This window comes from Chroicocephalus ridibundus, chromosome 6 (genome assembly GCF_963924245.1).
Source record: "Chroicocephalus ridibundus chromosome 6, bChrRid1.1, whole genome shotgun sequence".
Taxonomy (NCBI): Eukaryota; Metazoa; Chordata; class Aves; order Charadriiformes; family Laridae; genus Chroicocephalus; species Chroicocephalus ridibundus.
Window position 1 is genome coordinate 30,231,091 of NC_086289.1, and position 12,639 is coordinate 30,243,729.

The window sequence follows — 12,639 nt, forward strand, 5'->3', positions numbered from 1 at the left end:
AGTGGTACAATGACAAATGTCTGGGCAGGCATCTTGTTCTTTTTCCTGAATAGATAAGGCGTTTAATTCATTTGGCAAGCCTCCAAAGCAGAAAACACTGTGCAGCTGTCAGCCTCTAGGGCTTCTGGAAAGATTTCGTGATTTATCTGCATATTGATGTCTTTCTTAAAAACATAGATAAACCGTGTTTGTACTGCTCTGGCAGGAGGTGGTTTCAGGGCTAGCAGGGGAGTTTGCCTTTCTGAGTGGGTATAAATGGTGTTACTGAGCCACTGTGGCCTCTTCCTGGATCTTCTGTACGTTGTGGATATGCTGATCATTTAACACAACCAAAATAAGTCGGCAACATGAAGTCCAGAAAGTGAACTAAGGTGCTTAGAGGCTAAGGTGCTCTGCATTTCTGTAATGGTATGAGTTTCAGCTTCTTCCTATCAGCTCCTACAGAGACACATTTGTCTGAGGAGAATATTGCATCATTTGATTTAGTGTCAGCTACTGGTATCAGCTTGCCTGAGCTAAAATCCCGTGATCCAGTTCACTGGGCACCATTTCAATGCAATGAACACAGTCTGTCCCCCAAAGCAGTTAATTGTCACTGCAGTTGTATTTAAGTGACTAGGAAGGTGTGGAAGAAAAAAACCACATACTTCATCAACAATGGTTTTAATTTTAGCTAGAAATTTGATGGGATAGGAGAACTCTGCTGAAGCTTTTAGTGAGAGCCCAAGTGGTGTCTGAATCCATCTCTGTAAGAGACACAAATGATAGGAGAGTAAGTTTTTTGCATTTCAGGTCAGCTTATGTTTCTTCCTTGGGACTCAAATGTAATTTGCAAACATAGCTGGAATTTTGTTTCCTTACATTGTCTTGGGCGGGGGAAGGAATCTGGTTAAGTTACTCTTGCTCCTGAAGGGATGTATTGCTTTAAGAAATGCAGTTGTTCTTGTTTGGTTTTTGCAGTTTGGGGTTGTTGGGTTTTTTTACTTTTTTTTGTGGCATCATTTTTCTTAGAAAAGATGGTGATGGATGAGGATGCATTGTGTACTGCTTAGGAGGAAAAAGTGATCTTCATCTCTGGATGGGCCATCAGCGCAGTCAGGAACAATGTGAATTGGTAGTGATGGTAGATGTGTACCATCCTGTGTCAGTACAGGTACAGTGATTTTAGGCTTGCACTCAGTAAATGAAGGCCTGTAACTTAAAACCATTACGTTTATACAAGTAAACTATCATGCTTCTGCTATCTCACCATTGCAGTGGTGGTCAGTTAGTGTCTAGGAAGAAGTCCAGTACTTCCATAGATACCTAGACCACTGTACATTTTATTAAAATGTCTAAGTAATATTTTTCATGGAAGCTGCATTTAATCTTGGATTTTCCAGTTAAATACTTAATTTTTTTTTTTTCCTGATAGTGGTCAGAAGCTCTTTTTGTTTTGGTTTTGGTGTTTTTCCCTGCCCCAGGCAAATTCCTTCTTGGCTAAGTCAGTTTCCAAGAAGATGATTTGTCATGCTATTTTTCTAAATGAAACTGTGGTAATTAAAAAACAGATTTCCACCAATTCTTTTTGGTGTTCAGACCACTAGCAAGAAATGCAAATATATAATATATTACAAGATTGCTCATTCACACAAAAAAACCCGCTGCTGTCTTGCAGTTAAAGCTTAGCTCCTCTGTACAAGTTAGTAAAAAGAAATGCCGTACAGTAGTGCTGAAGATTTGTTGAAGCTTAATGATGATGACCAAATGGGGTCAAAGCTGAGTGAAGGAATTAAGAAAGATAGCATGTCTTTCTGAACCCATTCCCATTCATTGTTGGCACAGGAGAGGTTGTTAAGAGCTAAAAGTCATCGCTTTGAGATATGTTAGGTATGTGTGAATGTGACACTTGCGTTTCCAGAGTGTGTCAGTTCTGTGTTATACGTGTGTTCATAAGCTGTAAGATGGGGGTGGGTGAATGCTGGGTTAATGACTGCTCTCAGAGCCTTGTGCCAGCAGGTTACTTGCCTTTGTAACAGCTGACCTTCCAGTGACAGATTACAGGTCTGAACAGCCATCCTCACCGAGGGTTGCCACAGACTGAGGTACTCTGTTTTCTGGGTTGTAAGAACCTGTCTCCACTTTATTACGATGACTAAAGGTCACTGAGATGATTGAATGTTGAAATAAAAATCCAGTTCTTACTTAAATACTACCTGGCAGGGTTATTTAAATGCTTTTTTCTTTTTTTTTTTTTTCAAAATTAGTCAGTTTCAAAATTTGAAGTGAACTTATGGCAACCATTTTTAAATTCTAAGTTTGCTGTAAACTGAAGGTCATTTATCAAAGAATAAATAAGCTACCTTACTGGATTCTTTTCAAACATTGAATAGTTTAAAAAAAAAAAGTCCTTCTCTTTAATGTCAGCAGAAATAGGGAGGAATCATCTTTGTCTTTTGGAGAGTAATTCAAGTTTTAGAAAGGCATCAGGCATACCTAGTGTTACTGTTTTATAGGTGTACTATTATATAGGTTTTATGAATGCCAGTGCATGTTACCTCTCAGCTTCCAGCAGTGTTGCAGGTGGGACAAGTTGGATGAAAGTTGCAAAGCTAATTACATTAAATATTTTTCATAAGGTGAGATCTAAATTTCATCCTGTATTCTGCCATGCCAACTGAAAATACATACAGGGGTCAGGTCTGGCCTTCTTCCAGCTGACTGCAAAGAACCCTTTCTTAGGAAAATAACAGATTTATATGTTTGTTAAAAAAGTTAAAGTAAATTATTAAAAATTATGCAGCTGCTTATTTAGATCATGATTTAAAGCACAATTATTTGAAACATCATGGAAATCCTTAGAAACATCTGCTGTAGTCAGTATCTAGGATCAGATTTTAATTTAATTGCAGGGTAATTTAATTGCCTTGTCTCAAATGTTCTTTGGCACACATAACAAAATAAGGAATTCCTGTAAAAGGTGGGGAATTTTTAGCCATGTTCTGTTTACATATCATTGAGTCATGCCTGGACCTGCAAAAAATCCCACAGGGTTTTATGGTCATAATTAGGTGTGACAGTGGTCCTTTTTATATATGTATAAGTAACAACACAGAAGTACTGGCTGTAGTGCTGAAAAGGAAGGAAATGGAAAATTAGCAGGTGTGAGAAGTGAGCTGAATGTGCTTTTAAGAACAGCAGTTATGGGACTAGGTAGTGCGTGTTTGAGAGCCAACGGGATGTGTGCCCTTTGGCAAAGAGGGTGACACAGTCAAGGGCATAAGGGAGAGAAAGAGCTCTGACAAAGACGGGGTCAAGGACACCCCTGCTACCACTACTCTGTGATTTACGAAGGAGCAGCTGGGAGAAGTATTGGAAGGCAAAAAAATCAGACTTTGTGGTAATTGTGGACCTTGTGGTGTTTATCCTAGCCTAGGTAATGGGTGACCAACACCTGCATGGGATCTTAGCAATGAAGGGAGGAAGGAAGGGTAGAGCTGGTAACATCAAAGAATAACTCATCCTACTGCAACAGCAGGGAGTTCATGAATGTCAGGGAAACAAGGGAGACTGTTGGCTCTGTAGGTAGGAGTTAAGTGAGCAGAGCCTTGCAAAAATCACAAATTAGAAACTTACCTAATTCTGTAGTAGGTGAATCTAATGTATTAAAATTATGAACGCTGAAATCAGAATAAGCATGTACTGAGCTTATTCTGAAGTGTTTATACCTCCTTCAGGTATGCAAAAACTAGTAGTGCCTTGTAGGCAAAGGCTGTATTTTGTAAAAATTGATGTGGCAGTTATAGTTATATCAACCAACTTTGAATGTTTCCTTAGGGAAATAATGAATGTGTATAAAGGGGAAACAAGATTAAGAGTGGATATTAAAATCTGCTTTTTAAAATCATAATTTAAAATTGATTATTTAAAGCACTTTGAATCAATGTCTTCCATAGTGCGTGGGGGCATACTGTGGTCCGTTGTAGTCCCGATCTATGAGATGCTAATTTAATGCAGGCTTAATTTCTGCCGTAGCTGTAGTGTGCCTTAGTATATTTGTCATACTAAAAGTCCCCTTGAAAAGCAGGGGATTTTAACAAAAACCTGAGTAGACAGCAAGTTAAAACAAAAAAAAAATTTAAAAAAAAAAAAAAAAAACAAACAAAAAACAAACAAAAACCAACAAAACCCACATTAACTTGAGCCAATTTTGGCCTTCCAGCCATAACTAGGCATGTCACTCTGAAGAATGTGGATGTATTTTTTGGTATATACAGAACATAAGGCTTGCTTATACAAAAAAGGAGGGAATGGAAATCTGCAGTCACGAGGAGGGACAGGGAAGTAGTCTTGAAATATATGGGTTTCGGGAAGGCCACTGGTGGGAACTGGCGTGGCTACAGCAAGGCGAATGCTGTGATGAATAGCCAGGCAGTGAAGGTGTGCTGTGAAACCGAAACAGGAGGGTTTCGGGCTTCCTGGCAGCAGGCGAGAGCGGCTTCAGCTCAGCAGGGAGACTGGTGAGGGAGGGACAAACCTTTCTGCCTCTAAATGCAGAGCTCCCGCTTTGTAGAAGATTTCAAAAGCTAAGTTGTTTCAGTCTGGTGTATGCATCAGCAGGTTTCTAGTTGCAACATAGTATGAGAGATTATCCGGAATGGACAATTTAGACCACATGATGAGTGGGAAATTTTATGCTTGAACTTTCTCTCCCATGAGGAATGATGGTAGAGTCTAAGCATGTATATGATTTGAGACTGGTTCAAAAAAAATAACACTTAGGTTTTCATGCATTTGTATTTTATTGGAAAGTCAAAATATTTCTGCCAAAAAGCAGACTCATGCCTGGAAAAAAATAGCTTAAGGGGGGGGGGGCAGAAATAAAATCAGTTAAGCAGTTGCAATAAAAAATATTGTTCACCTATTACCAGGTCATAATAAAGAAAATAGGAGACTGGGACAGAAGTGGATGATAGAGGAAAAAAAAAAAAAGGCATGGGAGTGACATAAGGGAAGAAAGCAATATGAAAATAGAACAGACTCAAGGGCAGAAACTACAGGTGTCTGCAAACACCAGGTGAGGAGATATTTAAAAAGTAACCTAAATGAGCATAGCTACTGGCACAGACATGCTGAGTAGAGCACATAGGCAGACAGCAATGGCAAAAGTTATAGGCAGATTATGTGAAATAAAGATTAAGAATCAAATAACGTAAGACTAAGGATAGTTTCCCTTATAGAAGGCGATGTGTCTTGAGCCGAACGGATGAGAGCATGTAGGCTGGAGATGCTGCGTACACATTGGAGAAAATACAGGAATGGACTGTTCTGCCGTGTTTTGAAGTAGCGATCACTGATTCTTTCTGGTCTGAGGGCTAAAAACACTTTGCAGGTAACATCTTCCTATTTGCTCAAGAAAGCTGTGGAGATAATGGCAGTCTCCCTTGGTTTGCATGCAGACTTGGAGGTTTGTGGGCAATACTTCAGACTCATCTGGTGAAGTCCTTTGTGCTCTTTTTGGCGCAATGGTTTGGCTTCTCCAAACTCAGAAATAAAAGGTGAAAGGCAAGAGTGTAAACCATTTAAAACTGTTCCCCTGGGCAGACAGCAGAGCTTCCCACCACCTGCTCCATTTCCCCTCTGAGGGGTATTTGGCATGCAGAGGTAAGTATACAGGTTTGCCTCATTTCCCATCACAGTAGCTGGAAGGCTTGGATTGTTGTAACAGCAGAGGCTGAGTAGCAGCCTGCCTCTTCCAAGGAGAAAACAAATAGGGCATCCAAGTAGCACATGCTTGGGGTGGATGGTAAAGTTACAATGCAGTTATCTATATTTAGAAAAATAAGTCTTTGTAAACACTTCTGTTGCCAATATTCTGCTGTAAATATTTCAGAAGAAAAATATGTCTTTTTTTGAGGTAGGTGTTGGCAGCAGTGCGTTTAACATTCCAACACTTTTCCAGTTTAATTAAATGAACATAGCTAGAAACATCAGTAGCCATCATGTGATGAGGTTCTCTTATGCAACTTGTCTCCCATCTCACCTGGTTATTTTCCTCTTCTGTATCCATTTTTTATTTCTTATCACGCACACAGGAAGAGAAGGAGATGGTTCTATTCAATGCTAAAAAGACATTAAAAATTCTTTAGGTATTGTCATGGTTTAACTCCAGTCAGCAACTAAGCCCCACACAGCCACTCACTCACTCTCACCCCTGGTGGGATGGAGGTGAGAATTGGAAGAGTAAAAGTGAGAAAAGTCATGGGTTGGGAAGAAGACAGTTTAGTAGGTAAAGCAAAAGCCACACACACAAGCAAAGCAAAAGAGGGAATTCATTCACCACTTCCCAGTGGCAGGCAGGTGTTCAGCCATCTCCAGGAAAGCAGGGCTCCATCGCTCCGAACATTACCCCCCTTCCTTCTTCCCCAGCTTTATACGCTGAGGGTGATGCCACATGGCATGGAATATCCCTGTGGTCGGCTGGGGTCAGCTGTCCCAGCTGTGTCCACTCCCAGCTTCTTGTGCCCCCCAGCCCACTTGCTGGTGGGGTGAGGAGCAGAAAAGCCCCTGACGCTGCGTGAGCGCTGCTCAGCAATAACAAAAACATCCCTGTGTTATCAACACTGTTTCCAGCATAAATCCAAACCAGAGCCCTGTACCAGCTACTGTGAAGAAAATTAACTCTACCCCAGCCAAAACCAGCACAGGTATAAAATCTTAGTAGGCTTGAGTTAAATGTGCCTTTTTTAGGATTTTTTTTTTTTTTCATTTTTACTTCACCTTTATATTTAAGGAGGAAGGATAGTTGACTGAGGCAGCTGCCATTTTCAGAGGCAGAGCTGAGATGCACTCAGTGACGTGATTTTCCTTTTTTGTTTTTCTTTTATCAACAAAGTCATTCTTGGGGGCTGGGGAGAGGGAAATGGTTGTTCTTTGTTAACAGAAAAGCACGGAAGACCTTGAGTGTAAATCTGAGAAATAACCACCTTAAAATCAGTGAAATTAAAATTGGTTTGGGGAGTAAAAAGCTTTAAAATGGTCAGAATAAGTAACAAGAGTTTTTGCATGAGAGCTTTAACCATTTCTATAGAGTATAGTACTTCTATACAAATTAAAGGATTGATTCTGTGTTAACCAGCGAAAATGTTGATTTTAAAAGTACAAGATGATGGCTCACATCTGTATGGTTCAACTATTCAAAAGAAGCCCGAGTCCATAAAACCAACGTGGACACTCTGTTGTGCTGTTCGTTTATCTCTGCGTCATTGACTGAACCATAAAAGTATCTTCTGAGAAGCTCAGCAGCGACATGAACTAAAAGCCTTACTACAGTCTGAACGATGATGCCAATGATGAGACACAGCTGCTTATAAAGCACTTCGAAGATAATACTATCTGTAGCAAGGGTTGTTAGTGGTTTGATCCTAGAGCCTCACTAATGTCAGCCTTGGCAAAAAAAAGACTGTCAGGCATTAGTAATCTTTACAATATTTGGATATTGCTAGGTAGAAATGTAGAGATAAGATTTGGGGCTAAAATTGGTAGATAAAGGGGTGACCTGATTTGGAAGGCTGCTGGTGCAGTGCAAGAAACAAGCCAAATCCAAAATCTGAAATATGAAAGCTTTGAAAACTGGGGGCCAGGTGAAGAAGGGCAACATATGTGCAGCAGAGCGAAGCCTTCTGTCCTGCTGTAATTCCAAGTCTGAGCCGCTTCCAGGTACTGCTTCCAGCTCATAGGGCTGCATAGCTTACAGCATGTTCTGGTATTTGAGACCCAAATCTTATCAGAATAAACTGTGAGAATTAGATGCTGCCAATCGTAAACGTCTGTGTTATTTAAGAGTCTCAGCTCTGCAGTTGATCCCTGATTGCAGGACTTTTTTTTTTTTTTTTTAATGCGTGTTCTCTGAACCTTGATACCATGTTGAATTTGATGAACTTTTAATCTTGATTTTTAACTGGAATCTCTGTAACAGACTTAATTATCCAGATATGATAGATACTGAGAAGTTAATAATAAACTCACCAATCTGCTGCTTAACTGGCTGTCTTGTTAATTATGTTAACAACACATTGGCAACTGCTTTGATTTAAATCTGCGTTTTGTTTACCTTTTCAGTTCCAGCTCGATGTCCATACAGCTTCCTTTCAGCTGCTCTCTGCCTTTCCCAGCACCCAAAGGAGCACACAAGGTCACCTAAGGAGACTGCTGTAAACGACAGGACACTCTACATCAGAGCATCCCTGTATATGCTAAGACTCAAAGCCAAGTGCTCCTTTTTAACTGATAGGACACTCTTCTACAGCTAGCAGCTTCCTGATTTTGTTGAGTAAACTGCTTCTCATAATAGGAAGGGCTGTTTCTTTTCATCCCTTGAAGTGCAATACAAAGGCCAAATCTCCACCCATTCTGAACACGGCATTCCTTTCAACCAATCTTATAAAAAGGTAAGGTTGCGCTGGAGGCAGACTAGAACTGCTTCAGCCTCCTTGAAGACATCTCCTGACCAGCTGGAAGGATGAAGCTCCTCATGCTTTGTGGCTTTTTGTTTGTCCTTCTTTTGTGTCTCAATGCCTTTACTGCAGAAGGTACAGTATATTCTTCTAACACAACTGTCTCCTTTCTCTTCCTATTCTTTCCTTTTGTGATACAAAATGCTCGTTCTCTATGTTGATTTTAATTAAGGAAAACAAACAGAGCTAGATGACTGGAAAGGAGAGAATTAATTTAGGAAAAGACTTAGACTGCAGAATGTGGTTGCATAGCAATGCTTTGGTTTGTAGTGCTTCCTCTCTGTTACTGCCTGTTGCATGTAGTACAGCATGATTAATTTTTGCGTTAATCTGTGTTCAGAAACCCACCTCTGAAAAAAATTCCGGTTATATTTTTCCAGTAGATAACTATCTGCCAATGTAAAATAATCTATCTTCTGAATAGTGAGAAACACATTAATGGAAGAAGTTTCTACCCTTATGAAACAAGGGAATATGAAACAGTCAGGTCACCAGAACTGGATTAAATGCCAAGTTCTTTATAGAATAGTGAAACAGGTGAGAGTAGCTCTTCTGACCTTCAATCAGTCTTGGCTTTTTTTTTCTTTTTTTTACCACTGATACTCCACACTTTAATTACTGTATTACCTTGTAGCACCCAGTTACGATTTTGCAGTACTCCAACACGCACGAATTCAGAGAGCAGTTTAAATCTTAAAAACAGAGGTTTTTCCATCTGTCTATAGCCACATCCCTAGAGATGTCATTCTGTGTTTGCAGGGAGACATTTTAGTAGGATTTCAAAATTCAAAGGTGTAACTTTTAGAGTTACCTGTTCAGATTTGATGTTTGATATTGTAGATCTTTGAGACTCACCATTATTGTTCTATGGTGTTTATTTTACACAAGATGTAGAGAATGGGTATGAGATAAGGAAAAACAAGTAAGCTGAATGTCCAAAGGTCAGGAGTAGGAGATTTGCTGTGCTTCATACGTTCTACAAACCTCCTAAGAATCACTTTATGTGTAAATAGGAGTGTGGAGAAACATGTGGAAAATATCTTTCAAACTGGTCAAGTCAGCTGCCCCGTTTTCTCCTTTACCAGAGTCTGTTCTGAGTTTTAGAACTGTTTGCCAAAGCTGTGGTGAGGGAAATGAATGCTAGAACAATGTCATCATATATGTACCTGAAGTCCTTCTGCCGCTCCCTTTGCGTTTTATATTTCTATTTATTCATGTTTCCCGGCCCCCTTGAGGGAAACCTAAGGAACAGTGCAAAGGAAGCTGGCGAATATCTAGATGTGTCTTCAGGAGCATAGCAGAAGCCTGTCCAGGAAGGACAGGAGACAGCAATACTAAATAAAACCCAAATGAATACAAACAGGATCCTATAATAACATTCTTTGTTGTTAATTTGCACCCTAGGAGTTTGGTGCATCACTGAGTTGGAAGGTGGGGAGGAGGCGTGCAAAGGACACTGTCCCTTATCCATAAACATGCTTATGGGAAAGTAGAAGTGCCTGGCTGGGTGTGCAAGATGAATGGACATTTTGTGTAAAACCTGTTACATCAGAATGAAATGATGGTGACAAGACACCTCAAACCTCTTGGATGCTAGAGCAGCCAACATCACTAGTCTTGGCTGTAGAACTGTGCCACAGGGATTTCCAGAAACATTGAGCATATGCAAGATTTTGTTGATGAGAAATCACCTACCTCTGTCCTTTCTGCTCCACCTCTGGTCCAGAGTCAACCTTTCTTCTGACTTTAATGTGTCCAGCTCATAATGTGTCAAGTGCAATCAACAGCTCACTTATTTAGGTCCAGTAGGGAGGGAATAATTAAATGGCTTTGCCTGTCCAAAGCAATTTATTCTACCCTCCTGTGCATATGGACACAGAGATACTCTTTTTTTTTTTTTCCCCTGTTGGTAATCTTTTATATTTTCACTAAGTGATGTAACTCTAAAAAGAGTGTAGAGTCTCTTTCTGAGGTTTAGGCAGCTGGAATTTGCTGCTTTTATTGCCTGCCAACATATGACATCTTGACAATGTATCTGGCGTATCTACTAGTGATGGAAAAGAACAAATTTGTTCCTGTTCCATTCTAGGGACAAAGCTATGCACAGATGTAAAAATCAGTCATGACGATCCTTCGTTTTACAGATCTTTCTGTTCAAAGATTTTAACTGTAATCAAAATGTCTGTGGACTCTGACCTGTTTGGTGTATATGTACGGCTATTCGCACTATCTGTTTTCACTAACATATTTTTCACCCTTAGGTCGGAAAGTTAAAAAAGTCTGCTGTTCAAAACTGCCCAAGCTCAACAAAAAAGTGCATAAAGGTAATAAGATTTACAGTTTCATTACATTAATTAGGTAATCATTATAGATAAATCACAACGCTTAGAGGTTTTTCCACCTGCAAACTTTGCAGAATTTTCCATGCAGGTGAGTATTATCTTCGTTGTACCACTGAGAAATTGTTCTCTCTTCTCCATCACCTTATTGAGTGTTTGGATTGGAAGAAACACCCTGTGTACCTGCACGAGGCTGCAGCCAGCTTCATTTGCTTGGCTCTGGAACAAGATAATGCAAGGAGGGAGTAAGTCAGCTGGGAGTTAACTTAGCTTCTTGTTCTGATGCGCAATGAAAGAATTTAATGTAATTTTCCAGTTCTAGTTAGAGCTACTTTTGATAGCAAAAGGACGATTTCCTGCAGAAAGAATCATTGTTTCTTAAAGCAGTTATTGGAACTTCTGCCATCATTATCAGTGCTTTCCCTGCGTAAATATTACAGTTTTATCTCTTGGCAATCTTGTCCACTTTCATATATCCTTATTATGGTGATTTGTCACCATCACTAGTCCGAAAGCACTCAGTTTGCTTCTTTCTGTATGTCTGTAGTATCCCTGGTTTAAGTGAGACCCCAGTAAAAAAAGCTAAACCATGAAAAAGTCTAGGATAAAAGGATTAGGTATGCTTTTTAGGATAACAACATTTTACATCTTAAAAGTTTCTAAATTCATTAAAATGCCTAGCTGATAACTTTCATTAAACTTTAAAGGTAGTGAATTTGATCTAAAATAGTCTATTTCCTACTTATTTACCCTCTTCTAATCTTTTAATCATAAAATTACCAATTTGAAGTTCACAGCAAATTCATTCCAGCTGATAAAGTACCTTAAATGCTTTATTCTTTTTTGTGTTAAGGTAACCCAGGTGGAAATCCTTGTGTTTCTCTGCAGTTTTCCTTTATGTGGTGCCTTTCCATCCTTTCCAGTCTCCCGGTGCTTCGTTTTATACGCAGAGCCCTATTGGTATCAGGGGCAGTGAACACGTTGCAGATTTATGCCTGTGGGTCAAGGGTTTATAGCTGTTTGGGGCTCCTTTCTTATTTAATTGGCAGGTGTAGTAGCAACTGAGGACTTCAGCTATAAATGATCCACGGCAACAACCGTGAGTTCCCGGCCCGTGCAGAAGGACTGGGGAATGCAGTGCTGAACGCACAGAGGTGGCTCTCGTCACTCCTGACCTGAGACAGACCGTGTGTCCCAGCTGGCTGAATCTATAGCCTTTCCAAAGTACTGAAATTTCATGCCATGAGCATAGCTGTTACTTTTCAATCTGAGGTACCTTCTGCTGTCTGACAAAACAGCAGGCGTTTCGGGCTTTTCTCATGCAACAGCCATGAATTCTCTCTGATAAAAAGTGCTTCCAAAGAGAAGGTTCCTTTGAAAGCAGGCTGCTGTTTCCCATGGGTAAAATACAGTGATAACCAGTCTCACAGAGCAAGGGAAAGTACTATGCTGAGGGGAAGAAAGAAGTACAAAGGAAGCGCACTCCGTTAAAATCTGTAAATGCACTGCAAAGATCTTCTACAAAGGGAATGTGAAATGCCTTCCTCTATTGCAGACCCAATAGTGCTTGATGATCGTGGCTTGTCCCCTGTTAGACTCTGCCCTGGTTCTGAGCACTCCAGCCTGCTCACTGGGGCTCTCTTTTTTGGGTCAGGGATTGCTGTTTATTTGCTTTCGTACAAGGCGCACCTGCCTGCTGCACATGGCTGCTTGTCTCTGTTACAAATCTGCCTACATGAAAATGCTTGATCTGAATTCGTTTCGACCGAGAGGCAGATGTAAAAGCTTAGGCCTAATGCAGCAAC

The 12,639-nt window shown here is 40.2% G+C and overlaps 1 protein-coding gene across 7 annotated transcripts in view; it reads left to right on the forward strand.

Annotated features, from left to right (window-relative positions):
* The window catches only part of CDHR1 (cadherin related family member 1), an 83,020-nt gene that overhangs the window by 3,722 nt on the left and 66,659 nt on the right, over positions 1–12,639 (forward strand). For 4 of the 7 annotated variants that reach the window (XM_063338778.1, XM_063338776.1, XM_063338777.1 and 1 more), the window contains exons 1-2: positions 8,436–8,570; positions 10,757–10,819. The gene's annotated coding sequence lies outside the window, so the exon portion shown is untranslated. The other 3 variants (XM_063338781.1, XM_063338780.1, XM_063338779.1) reach the window with 3 other exon arrangements.